Genomic DNA, 14161 nt, shown 5'->3' with positions numbered 1-14161 from the left:
AAATGAGTCCGTACCCAGGTTCTTTTTTCTTTTCCACCAAACAGGGAGAAAGCAGGCAGGAGGTCCTGTAAAACAAGATGGCCTTGCTGCATGTGGTATTTCAGTGGCTTGCTGCCTCCACTGAGCCGTGGGTAACTGGCAGCAGCAACAGAGGGCCAAAACAACGAAGGACTCCTGTCCTGGAAGGGTTAAGTCTTCTTTAGGATCCCTTGGTAAATAAAGCAAACATCAAGGGCCTAGCAGGCCAATTCACAGGGGCATATCATATTCACTTTGCATTTCAGTGGTGCTCCCTGGCTCCATTTGTATATTGGGCCTGTATTGAGATTCAACAGATGGATGTGCCCACAACACTGTATTGGGGGGCAACTGCAACATAAACGGACCCCTGATAGGTATAGGCCCCATAGGCCTAGGGGTAATCAAAGTCGCTGACCTCACCGGAGCAGGCATAACAATCGTGGGCTGCTGCACTGGCCTGGGTACCGCTGCTGCAAGCGGTCCGGTGGGTTCTGGAACGACTGGCTCTGTGCGCCGGTGCACAGCGTATGAGGATCCCACCGCAGGTGCCGGTACTAAGGAGGGACGACTGGCAGGGACAGGTACTCTCACCTTAGACCCGGAGACGTCCGAGTCCTTACGTCCTCTTTCTTGTAGGTCAGGTGGAGTCCGGATCCTGGCGGAGGCAGTCTGGCGTAGCTCCCGCAATTTCAGCTCCAGCCGCACGATCTGGTCGTCCAGGCTTTCGGAGTCGGGATCGCTGGTCTCCGCTGTCGCTGTCGGCACTTGGAAGGTGGGTGGTTCGTCCTGCGCAGCCGCTGCAGGCTCAGGTGAGGCGTCTGCTTTCCTCCCTCTGCGGATATTTTCCAGGGTAGCTCGGAATCTCTCGGCATCCTGAAGCTCACGGACAGTTTTCTCCCTGCGAGGCAACTCAGGTGAGGGCCATGGGCTAACCCTCTTTTCCACCACTGTTGGCTGCCAGAATACATTTGGGCCAATGAAAGAGCCCCGTTCCTGGAAGGCATGATGGGCCGGGCCTGGAGAGCACACAGGTTCGCGCTCGCAGCCAGGGTTGTCCTCCGGAGAGCACACAGGTTCGTGCTCGCAGCCAGAGTAGTCCTCATCAAGGTCCCAGTCCTCCGATTTCTTTTTCGGACGGGACACGGCAGTGGCGTAGGGGCCTCGCAGGCCCTCAGCAGGGGTAAATTCAACCGCCTCTCCCTCGCGGAGGTTATGTAAACGTTCTGGGAGGTAGCTCCGCTTGACGGACCTCCTATTGACATATAAGTCTCTTCCAGTCAGGTAGTCTTTTATGAAACCGAAGCCTCGGTCCTTGTCAAAGGCCACAACCAACCCCATTCTCCTTTCCAGGCGGGGTTGTGTGTCGGTGTGGCACTCATGAACGGTCTTTGCCAGTTCTTCATAGTATATCTTGGTTTTAGTTGTCTTCTTTATGGCGGCCTCCCGGATCTCTGCCATCAGAGCTGACCACTTGAATGAGGGCTGGAAGAAGTCTCTCCAGGAGCCATAGTAGGTCTCCGGTTGCGTCCTCGGTGGCGGGCAGGCGGGTCTCTCCGGTCCCGGAGAGTAGGCCGGTGGAGCATCCTCTTGCTCAACACCAGTCACGTTCATGTTTTTTTTTTATATAAATATATCTTTATTGTTTTTTTTCCAAATATAAACAAGATAAAACAGATATCTAATCACAAAAAATACACACGTATATCGAATCATTTAAAACAGTGTATCACTGCCATACCAGAGAACATGCATATGTGGAAACACATCTATAATCAGAATAACTCAATTTTTGCGTCAATTCTCTGGCATGAATGTCAAAACCCAGGAGCCCATCCCCCCCCCCTCATCATCCCCCCACCCGTCCCGTCTGGCATTGGTGCGGCCGCCACGTGGGGCGGCGAGGTCCCCCTACTCCTTTCTGGGGTATTTCTCCGAGCATTTTGTCAACTCCATCTAGTATGGACAGTGCCGATAAAGTTTATTGTATAAGGATGCAAGTAGTTTATTAGATTATGGTGAGGTAATAGTAATAGTCACAGCAGTAGATGGTCATTGGTTTCAGTCAGGGTGTTTCCTCTCGCCATTTCCCATCTGTATACGCCCATTCATATGGCATTTCTCACCCCGCGTCGTTTCATGTCCTCAAAGTGTGTTATTCTCGTCATTAAGCTTTGCCATTCATTTATTATAGGAGGTCTATCTTTCACCCACTGTCTCAGAATTATCACCTTGGCCAAAAGAAGTCCCTTCAACCAGTACGCCTGTTCTTTTTTGGTGGTTCTATTTTTGTACTCGGGAGGAAAGAGTCCAAGCACAGCTACTTGGATAGTAAAGGGGGGATTATTCCTACAATTTACCGCCATGGTCTGAAATATACTGCCCCAAAAGGTCCTAATGGCAGGGCAGTCCCACAGCATGTGTACAAACCCTGCGGCTACAAGAGAGCATTTCAGGCAGCTAAATTCCTGACCCTTATTACTGTACATTTTGGATAAGAGACTCGGGGTAACATATAGGCGATGTATTATTTTAAATTGTATCAATCGGTGTTGTCGTGAAAGGGAAGCCTTCTTAATATTTTGGTATATTTCCCGCCATTGTAAGGGGTTACAATCCCCAATGTCCGTCTTCCATTTATCTACACTTTTAAATTTAGTGATGGAGCTTAATTCCTCAATAAATCTCCTATATATTAGTGAAATCTTAACTTTATTCCCAACGATATTGTAGCAAAATAATAAAAACCCCTGCGTGAAACTTGTAAAAGGTGTTTTTTTGAGTGTGCTTACTAATGCGTGTTGTAATTGGCAGTATCTATAGTGCTCTAATGCAGTTATTGGTGTCTGTTGTGTCAATTCTCCTATTGATTTAATTTTCCCTTTCGTGTATATATGTGAAATTAATGTGATACCTCTACGAGTCCAATATTCATTTTCGTTAAGTGTCCGGAATTCTGTTAACACGGGGTTATCCCATAGCGGGGAAAAGTCCAGAATTTGGGGGGCCTGAATAAGTGCCTTAATTTTATTCCAGGATTTCTGTAGCGCGGCCCCGATGGGGCAGAAATAGTCTGCGCGCTGAAACAGCCCAGTTTCCAGTATACTAAAAATATTGTTTACATGCTGTTGGCGTTGACCTAGGATATGGGATAGTAGTGCTCCGTCCCCGGTATTAACACACCATTGTAGCTGTGCACACAGGTAATAAATTTGGAAGTGGGGTAAGCCTAGGCCACCATTACTTGGCACCATTTGCAAATATTGTAATTTAATGCGGACCCTCTTTCTGCCCCATATCAGGTCATTTATCAAGCGATCAATCAAATTGAAAACACTGTCCTCAATCCAAGCTGGACAGGAGCTAACCGTGTACAGTATCCAAGGCAACAGAACCATTTTGATTAGCGCAATCCTGTTAATCTGCGAGAGCGGAAGTTTCTGCCATACCCTTATTTTTCTTTTTATCTTCACAACTAAAGGGGTAATGTTTAGCTTATTATAATCCATAATGGTATTACTGATTTTTATCCCAAGGTAATCTAAATGGTCTGTAGGGGCAATGATTCTGATCCTAAGATCATTCAGGGGAGGCATCCGGTTCAGGGGGAAGAGTACAGACTTTGTCCAGTTTATCTCATATCCGGCAATTCTGCCGAATTCCTCTGTTATCCGCATAACATCAGGGACGCTTCTCCATCCGTCATTCAGGTAGAGTAAGACGTCATCTGCGTATAGACAGATCTTATCATCTGTCCCTCTCCCCCCGAAACCCACTATACCGGTTTCAGCCCGTATTCTGCAGGCGAGGGGTTCCATAAAAATTGAGAAGAGAAGTGGAGAGAGGGGGCATCCCTGGCGTGTCCCCCGCTTTAGGGAAACGGCAGGTGTGAGCACCCCATTAACCTTAATTCTGGCTGTTGCTTCACTATATAGCAATTTAACCCATCCAATAAATTCCTGGCCCAGATTCATCATATGCATAACACGCCAGAGGAAGGGCCACTCCACCCGATCGAACGCCTTAGCGGCATCCAATGACAGGATGGAGCGGTCCTCCCCCCCTCCAATCTGAATATTCAGGATGGTCCGGCGTATGTTGGACTGTATCTGTCGCCCGGGGATGAACCCGGTCTGATCTACATGGACCAGGCGGGTTATTACTTTTTTTAGCCTGTTGGAGAGAACTTTTGCAACTATTTTATAGTCTGCATTAAGCAACGATATAGGGCGATAATCCTCCACTTTATTGCCCATTTTCTCTTTCTTAAGGATCAGTGTGACCGTTGCTTCAGTCAGAGAGGGGGGCAACCTTCCACATTTGCTAGATTCATTTAGGACCTGTAACAGTCCGGGCAAAAGTATCTCCGCATGGCACTTATATATGCCAAATGGGAGCCCGTCCGATCCGGGCACCGAGGAGCCCCGGGTCTCGTGCAAGGCCACCTGTAGCTCCTCCAAAGAGATGGGGGCGCTCAAGGGGGCAGAGTCCGAGTCCGACAGCACCGGGATCCTAACCTGTTCCAAATAGTCATCTATTTCAGTCACTGTATCTGTCACGCTAGATCGATATAAACTGTCAAAGTACTTAACAAACTCTCTCTCCATCTCCACTCCTCCTTCCAATCTACGCCCGTCACCCGTCAGTATTTGTCTAATTCTTTGGGGGGGCTTTTGGTTCGCTATAATGGAAACCAGTAGTTTACTCGGGGTGCCTCCCTCACAGAAATCTTTATAGCCCCTAAAAAATAATTGATTCTGCGCTTTTTTCCTCATAAAGATGGTATAGTGATCTTTAGTGGATTTTAACTTAGTGCGCGTATTCGCATCATTCCGTACACGGATACAACCCTCCAGATATGAAATATTTGCCTCCAATTTTTTTTGCTCAGCAAAAAATTCATTTTTTTTCTTTTTTATTCTGGAGAAATAGAGCCCGCGCATAAATGCCTTCATGGCATCCCAAACAAAGTGGACATGTGCTGTGCCATTATTCTCTTGCCAAAATTGCGCAAGTTCTCTATCTATCCCTGCAGAGTCATTTAGTATAGTTAACCAATGTTCATTCAATCTGAACGGTCTGCTAATCCCAGCTTGTTGTCCGGTCTTCATCACTAGTAAGATCGGTGAGTGGTCGGATATGCCGTGGGCCTCATATGTCATTTTTAAAACGGAATCAAGCATCTGCTCATTAGCCAAGGCCATATCAATCCTGGACATAGCACTGTACGCTTTACTAAAGCAAGAGAACACCTGTTTGTTACCATAGAGCCATCGCCAGACATCTATTAATCCTATCTCCTCACAGAACCCGCGAAGTAGGGCGTGCTTTCCCTGCGCACTATTCCGAGCAGCTGAAATTCTATCCAGCGCCGGATCCAGTACGCAGTTAAAATCACCACATATTAATATCGGCGATCGCTCTATATTATGCATAAAAAGCGCCAGCTGTTTTAGGACTGTCATTGTAAACGGAGGCGGGATGTACAGGAAAGCAAGAACGCACTTTCTGCCGTTCCATTGAGCATAGAGGAAGATATATCTCCCATCTATATCAATCAATTGGTCCAGCAGAACAAAGTCAATGCTTTGATGTACATACACACTGATCCCTCGGGAGTATGTCGAGAAGCCGGAATGGAACTGGTGCGCCGCCCATCTTTTTATTAGATATCCGGGGATATTAGGTGTCGCGTGCGTTTCTAATAGGGCAACTATTGCAGGGAGGTGTCGAATAATCAGATCAAAAACCACAACCCGTTTTATTCTATCGGCCAGTCCACGCACATTCCATATCATAACTCTATTATTGGTCATATTATGAGTTATAGAGGAGGCGTCCATCGCCCCCCAGGGGCAACCGCAACCATGCCAGAATCCTCCCCCACCCACTGCCCACCCACCCCGTTTGACCCCCACCCCTCATCCCCCTAACTGGTTCACTGATGCGAAGCATCATTGTAAACCTCTTACTTATTCGCCCATCCGTCCATGGGCAGCCCCCTCTGTTCCCACACCCCCTTCATTGGGCAGGTCTCCTGCCACCAAGACCCGACGTCTAAATCCTGACAGAATCTAACCATTCTAGAGTTTCTCTAGGTGAATGGAAAAACATTACAGTATCTCTGTACACCACTCTTAGCTTGGCAGGGTATAACATAGAGTATTTGATATTTCCATCCCGTAATCTTTTCTTGATATCAAAATACTCCCTACGCTTGCTTTGAGTATCCTTAGAGAAGTCGGGGTATATCTGTATCTGGTGTCCGTCGAGGGTAGTATCACCTAAATCCCTCTTGCGTCGAAGCACCCAATCTCTGTCACTGGAGGATAGTATCCTAATTAAGAGGGCACGAGGGGGGCCACCCGGCGGAGTCTTTTTTGTAGGAATTCTATGTGCTCTCTCCACACATAGTGCAGGAGTATCTCCGTCTGATCCTAGCATTTCAGTCAGCCATTTTTGCATATACGCCGCAGGGTTCCCCCCCTCTACCCCCTCTGGGAGGCCCACTATTCTAAGATTATTGCGACGTGCTCTATCCTCCATATCGGTTAGTCTTGCATTAATCCGTTTGTTTTCTTTGTCCAATTCTTCTATTTTTTTTGTCATCTGTCGCTGTTCTATTTGAACCTTAGATAACCCAGTGTGTACAATTGAGATATCGGCCCTAATTTTATTCATGTCTTCTCTAATAAGAGTAAGCTCAGTCTGCAGTGTCTGTACGGTGGTGGAGACATCTAAAACTGACTGATTAGTGATCTGCGCAACTGATAATATATCTGCTAATTTATTCTCAATGATGTCAAATCTCGTACATTGTTCAACCAGTACTGGTGGGTCGGTCTGTGTTTCCACCAGTTCGGGTATTTTTCTCCCCCCCCTCTGTTTAGGTGGAGGCGATTTCAGATATTTATCCATTCTAGCCTGTGGGCTATTACCATCGCCCGCCCTGGGGGATCCCGTGCCCCCGGATCTCCTACTATATTTAGGAGGCATATTATCAAATCTCTCAAAACGGGGGTACACCGTATAAGGCGAGTAGGGGATGGAGAGGAGGAAAAGGAAAAAAAGAGGGGTAGACTATCCCAGTGGCAGAAGGCTCTCGCTATATAGCCCCCAGTCACAAGTATCCTAATACTGTTTCTGCATCTGATATTTGTAGTTGTATCTATCCAATAGCGAAATAAGAATTCATATGTATACCTGGCATTAATTTGTCTAAGCCCGTCTGTATGGATATATAAACATATACATAGCTATATAAACGTATACATATACAAAAGCAACAGTGGTTATTTACATAGCATATAGATCAATCAGTCAGTATCAGCGGCTTGACAACGGCAACATATGAAAACAAGTGTCAACGAGGGCAAAGCGCCTATTCCAGACAGTGGTGCGAGCGGAGTCAGTAATAGAGAATACGGGTCACAAATACCATCGCCGCTCACCACATATACCCTGGTTGGACCCAGTGACAATTAGGACCCCAAATTGACATCGACATATAATATCCTTCCCGTAGATTCCGGAGTGGTGGGAGGTAGCCCCTCCTACGGATTGCCGTGGGGGTAGTTCAAACAATCCAGTCAAACTGAGTGCTAAGACATGGAAGTAACCCCTGTTAATTAATTATAAAGAGGAGTATCAGGTAATAAATCCCCATGGTCCCGTTGTATATTCCCTGTAGTTTCACTCGTTCTGCGGCCACATAGTCAATACGCAATCACCATAGGGGAATATATAAATGCTGCGACCGTTGAGAGGTTAAATTAACATCAAATAAGATCGTGGCAAACTGCCACGTGAAGGCAGATCACACAGTTGAGTCGCACACCTGTATCAGGATAATGTCAAAGTTCCAGCCCCCTATCACCAACCATCAACTTCGCAGGGGAGTAGTCGTGAGGTAATCGCGGGGTGGTCTCGTATAGCCGTAGACAGTATATGCCGGAGGCCTGCTCCCAACTGGCCAGGTAGTCAATGATCAACAAATAGATCGAAGTTGGACTAGGCGGACAACAGCCACCTTTGCACACAAGGTTAGAGACGTTGAACATGAGACGTTGATTAGTAGGGGGGGGGGGATGACGATGGATAACTTTGACACAGAGGCGATCTCACCCGTCTTCAGCAGCCGTCAGATGTATCAAGTATGTCACTGCCGACCGATGTATACCTCTCCGCCACTGCTCATCTGTAATCAGCGATCCCACTTTGCAGCGATCCCACTCTGCAGCAGGCAACATCCGATGGTGTTTTTTCCTTTCTTTCTTTTCTTTTTTTCTCTTCCCTTCCCCTTTTAGGGTCTGCTACATGCGGGCGTCAATAGGCATCAGCTGGGCGCTATTCCAGGAGCCACCGCAGTCCACATCGCTACCGTTCCTTGATTCAGCAGGACAGAGAGCTCCCTGTCTCGGTAGCCGATTTCAAATAGACCGCGCTGCAGGCTGCCGAGCAGGGCAGGTGAGGAGGCCAAGACGCCGAGACGCCGGGCCGAGGCGGGTGGGTAAGGGGGCGGCACCCATGCGGACGTGCGGTACGCCCACGCAGCTGCTCCGCTACGTCATACCGTCTCCGCCTCCCTCAGTCACGTTCATGGTTAATAAATCAGGCGCGGACATATCAGCAGGAAAGTCCTCACTCCTCAACATGCTCGATCCTTCTCTGGAGAGCGACAGGGTGGCGCCAGCAAGTTCAGACAGATCCTCCCATTGCACTGGGAGGCCGCCCCCCAGGTACTCCAGTATGGGGGAGGCGGAGTCCATTACAGCAGACATGCAAATGTCCAGACAGGGCGGTGGCGCCAGCATACAGCCTTCCCGCACTTTTAGCAGAAGGCGCCAATTTTTCCCGCCAATTTAAGATGAAGATGACGCAGCAAACAATTTCAATCAAGCTCAGCGGCCATCTTTGAGCAGAATAGCTGTCTATTCACTGACAGCAAGCGGTGACTTAACCACTTCAGCCCCGCTAGGTGAAACCCCCTTCATGACCAGGCCACTTTTTACACTTCGGCACTACACTCCTTTCACCGTTTATCGCTCGGTCATGCAACTTACCACCCAAATGAATTTTACCTCCTTTTCTTCTCACTAATGGAGCTTTCATTTGGTGGTATTTTATTGCTGCTGACATTTTTCCTTTTTTTGTTATTAATCAAAATGTAACGATTTTTTTGCAAAAAAATGAAATTTTTCACTTTCAGCTGTGAAATTTTGCAAAAAAAACGACATCCATATATAAATTTTTCGCTAAATTTATAGTTCTACATGTCTTTGATAAAAAAAAATGTTTGGGCAAAAAAAAAATGGTTTGGGTAAAAGTTATAGCATTTACAAACTATGGTACAAAAATGTGAATTTCCGCTTTTTGAAACGGCTCTGATTTTCTGAGCACCTGTCATGTTTCCTGAGGTTCTACAATGCCCAAACAGTAGAAAAACCCCACAAATGACCCCATTTCGGAAAGTAGACACCCTAAGGTATTCGCTGATGGGCATAGTGAGTTCATAGAACTTTTTATTTTTTGTCACAAGTTAGCGGAAAATGATGATGATTTTTTATTTTATTTTTTTCTTACAAAGTCTCATATTCCACTAACTTGCGACAAAAAATAAAAAATTCTAGGAACTCACCATGCCCCTCACAGAATACCTTGGGGTGTCTTCTTTCCAAAATGGGGTCACTTGTGGGCGTAGTTATACTGCCCTGGCAATTTAGGGGCCCAAATGTGTGAGAAGAACTTTGCAATCAAAATGTGTAAGAAATGACCGGTGAAATCCGAAAGGTGCACTTTGGAATATGCGCCCCTTTGCCCACCTTGGCAGCAAAAAAGTGTGACACATGTGGTATCGCCGTACTCAGGAGAAGTTGGGGAATGTGTTTTGGGGTGTCATTTTACATATACCCATGCTGGGTGAGAGAAATATCTTGGCAAAAGACAACTTTTCCCATTTTTTTATACAAAGTTGGCATTTGACCAAGATATTTTTCTCACCCAGCATGGGTATATGTAAAATGACACCCCAAAACACATTCCCCAACTTCTCCTGAGTACGGCGATACCAGATGTGTCACACTTTTTTTCTGCCAAGGTGGACAAAGGGGCACATATTCCAAAGTGCACCTTTCGGATTTTGCAGGGCATTTTTTACACATTTTGATTGCAAAGTTCTTCTCACACATTTGGGCCCCTAAATTGCCAGGGCAGTATAACTACGCCACAAGTGACCCCATTTTGGAAAGAAGACACCCTAAGGTATTCCGTGAGGGGCACTGCGAGTTCCTAGAATTTTTTATTTTTTGTCACAAGTTAGCGGAAAATGATGATTTTTTTTTTTTTCTCTTTTTTCCTTACAAAGTCTCATATTCCACTAACTTGCGACAAAAAATAAAAAATTCTAGGAACTCGCCAGTGCCCCTCACGGAATACCTTGGGGTGTCTTCTTTCCAAAATGGGGTCACTTGTGGCGTAGTTATACTGCCCTGGCAATTTAGGGGCCCATATGTGTGAGAAGTAACTTTGCAATCAAAATCTGTAAAAAATGACCGGTGAAATCCGAAAGGTGCACTTTGGAATATGTGCCCCTTTGCCCACCTTGGCATCAAAAAAGTGTCACACATCTGGTATCGCCGTACTCAGGAGAAGTTGGGGAATGTGTTTTGGGCTGTCATTTTACATATACCCATGCTGGGTGAGAGAAATATCTTGGCAAAAGACAACTTTTCCAATTTTTTTATACAAAGTTGGCATTTGACCAAGATATTTTTCTCACCCAGCATGGGTATATGTAAAATGACACCCCAAAACACATTGCCCAACTTCTCCTGAGTACGGCGATACCAGATGTGTCACACTTTTTTGCTGCCAAGGTGGGCAAAGGGGCACATATTCCAAAGTGCACCTTTCGGATTTTGCAGGGCATTTTTTACACATTTTGATTGCAAAGTTCTTCTCACACATTTGGGCCCCTAAATTGCCAGGGCAGTATAACTACCCCACAAGTGACCCCATTTTGGAAAGAAGACACCCCAAGGTATTCCGTGAGGGGCATGGCGAGTTCCTAGAATTTTTTATTTTTTGTCGCAAGTTAGTGGAATATGAGACTTTGTAAGGAAAAAAGAAAAAAAAGAAAAATCATCATTTTCCGCTAAATTGTGACAAAAAATAAAAAATTCTAGGAACTCGCCGTGCCCCCCACGGAATACCTTGGGGTGTCTTCTTTCCAAAATGGGGTCACTTGTGGCGTAGTTATACTGCCCTGGCAATTTAGGGGCCCAAATGTGTAAGAAGTACCTTGAAATCAAAATGTGTAAAAAATGGCCTGCGAAATCCGAAAGGTGCCCCTTTGCCCACCTTGGCTGCAAAAAAGTGTCACACATCTGGTATCGCCGTACTCAGGAGAAGTTGGGCAATGTGTTTTGGGGGGTCATTTTACATATACCCATGCTGGGTGAGAGAAATATCTTGGCAAAAGACAACTTTTCCCATTTTTTTATACAAAGTTGGCATTTGACCAAGATATTTATCTCACCCAGCATGGGTATATGTAAAATGACACCCCAAAACACATTCCCCAACTTCTCCTGAGTACGGCGATACCACATGTGTGACACTTTTTTGCAGCCTAGATGCGCAAAGGGGCCCAAATTCCTTTTAGGAGGGCATTTTTAGACATTTGGATCCCAGACTTCTTCTCACACTTTCGGGCCCCTAAAAAGCCAGGGCAGTATAAATACCCCACATGTGACCCCACTTTGGAAAGAAGACACCCCAAGGTATTCAATGAGGGGCATGGCGAGTTCCTAGAATTTTTATTTTTTTTGCATAAGTTAGCGGATATTGATTTTTTTTATTTTTTTTTCTCACAAAGTCTCACTTTCCGCTAACTTAGGACAAAAATTTCAATCTTTCATGGACTCAATATGCCCCTCACGGAATACCTTGGGGTGTCTTCTTTCCGAAATGGGGTCACATGTGGGGTATTTATACTGCCCTGGCTTTTTAGGGGCCCTAAAGCGTGAGAAGTCTGGAATATAAATGTCTAAAAATGTTTACGCATTTGGATTCCGTGAGGGGTATGGCGAGTTCATGGGAGATTTTATTTTTTGACACAAGTTAGTGGAATATGAGACTTTGTAAGAAAAAACAAAAACAAACAAAAAATGTCCGCTAACTTGTGCCAAAAAAAATGGCTGAATGGAGCCTTACCAGGGGGGGAGTGATCAATGACAGGGGGGTGATCAATGACAGGGGGGTGATCACCCATATAGACTCCCTGATCACCCCCCTGTCATTGATCACCCCCCCTGTAAGGCTCCATTCAGACGTCCGCATGATTTTTACGGATCCATGGATACATGGATCGGATCCACAGAACGCATGCGGACGTCTGAATGGAGCCTTACAGGGGGGTTATCAATGACAGGGGGTGATCAGGGTAATCAGGGTGATCACCCCCCTGTCACTGATCACCCCCCCTGTAAGGCTCCATTCAGACATCCGCATGATTTTTTACGGATCCATGGATACATGGATCGGATCCACAAAACGCATGCGGACGTCTGAATGGAGCCTTACAGGGGGGTTATCAATGACAGGGGGTGATCAGGGTATCAGGGTGATCACCCCCCTGTCACTGATCACCCCCCCTGTAAGGCTCCATTCAGACATCCGCATGATTTTTTACGGATCCATGGATACATGGATCGGATCCACAGAACGCATGCGGACGTCTGAATGGAGCCTTACAGGGGGGTTATCAATGACAGGGGGTGATCAGGGTAATCAGGGTGATCACCCCCCTGTCACTGATCACCCCCCCTGTAAGGCTCCATTCAGACGTCCGCATGATTTTTACGGATCCATGGATACATGGATCGGATCCGTAAAAATCATGCGGACGTCTGAATGGAGCCTGACAGGGGGGTGATCAATGACAGGGGGGTGATCAATGACAGGGGGTGATCAGGGAGTGTATATGGGTGATCACCCGCCTGTCATTGATCACCCCCCTGTAAGGCTCCATTCAGACGTCCGCATGATTTTTACGGATCCATGGATACATGGATCGGATCCGTAAAAATCATGCGGACGTCTGAATGGAGCCTTACAGGGGGGTGATCAATGACAGGGGGGTGATCAATGACAGGGGGTGATCAGGGAGTGTATATGGGTGATCACCCGCCTGTCATTGATCACCCCCCTGTAAGGCTCCATTCAGACGTCCGCATGATTTTTACGGATCCATGGATACATGGATCGGATCCGTAAAAATCATGCGGACGTCTGAATGGAGCCTGACAGGGGGGTGATCAATGACAGGGGGTGATCAGGGAGTGTATATGGGTGATCACCCGCCTGTCATTGATCACCCCCCTGTAAGGCTCCATTCAGACGTCCGCATGATTTTTACGGATCCATGGATACATGGATCGGATCCGTAAAAATCATGCGGACGTCTGAATGGAGCCTGACAGGGCGGTGATCAATGACAGGGGGTGATCAGGGAGTGTATATGGGTGATCACCCGCCTGTCATTGATCACCCCCCTGTAAGGCTCCATTCAGACGTCCGCATGATTTTTACGGATCCATGGATACATGGATCGGATCCGTAAAAATCATGCGGACGTCTGAACGGAGCCTGACAGGGGGGTGATCAATGACAGGGCGGTGATCAATGACAGGGGGGTGATCAGGGAGTTTATATGGGGTGATCAGGGGTTTATAAGGGGTTAATAAGTGACGGGGGGGGGGGGTGTAGTGTAGTGTAGTGTGGTGTTTGGTGGGACTGTACTGACCTACCTGAGTCCTCTGGTGGTCGATCCTAACAAAAGGGACCACCAGAGGACCAGGTAGGAGGTATATTAGACGCTGTTATGAAAACAGCGTCTAATATACCTGTTAGGGGTTAAAAAATTCGGATCGCCAGCCTGCCAGCGAGCGATCGCCGCTGGCAGGCTGGAGATCCACTCGCTTACCTTCTGTTCCTGTGAGCGCGCGCGCCTGTGCGCGCGCGTTCACAGGAAATCTCGCGTCTCGCGAGAAGACGCGTATATGCGTCCAGGAGGAATAAAGCAACCACCTCCCGGACGCATATATGCGTACGGCGGTCGGGAGGTGGTTAAATAAGTAGAAAA

This window comes from Bufo gargarizans, chromosome 1 (assembly GCF_014858855.1).
Source record: "Bufo gargarizans isolate SCDJY-AF-19 chromosome 1, ASM1485885v1, whole genome shotgun sequence".
Lineage (NCBI taxonomy): Eukaryota > Metazoa > Chordata > Amphibia > Anura > Bufonidae > Bufo > Bufo gargarizans.
The sequence above is the reverse complement of the archived record's forward strand: the minus strand, read 5'-3'. Positions refer to the sequence as shown.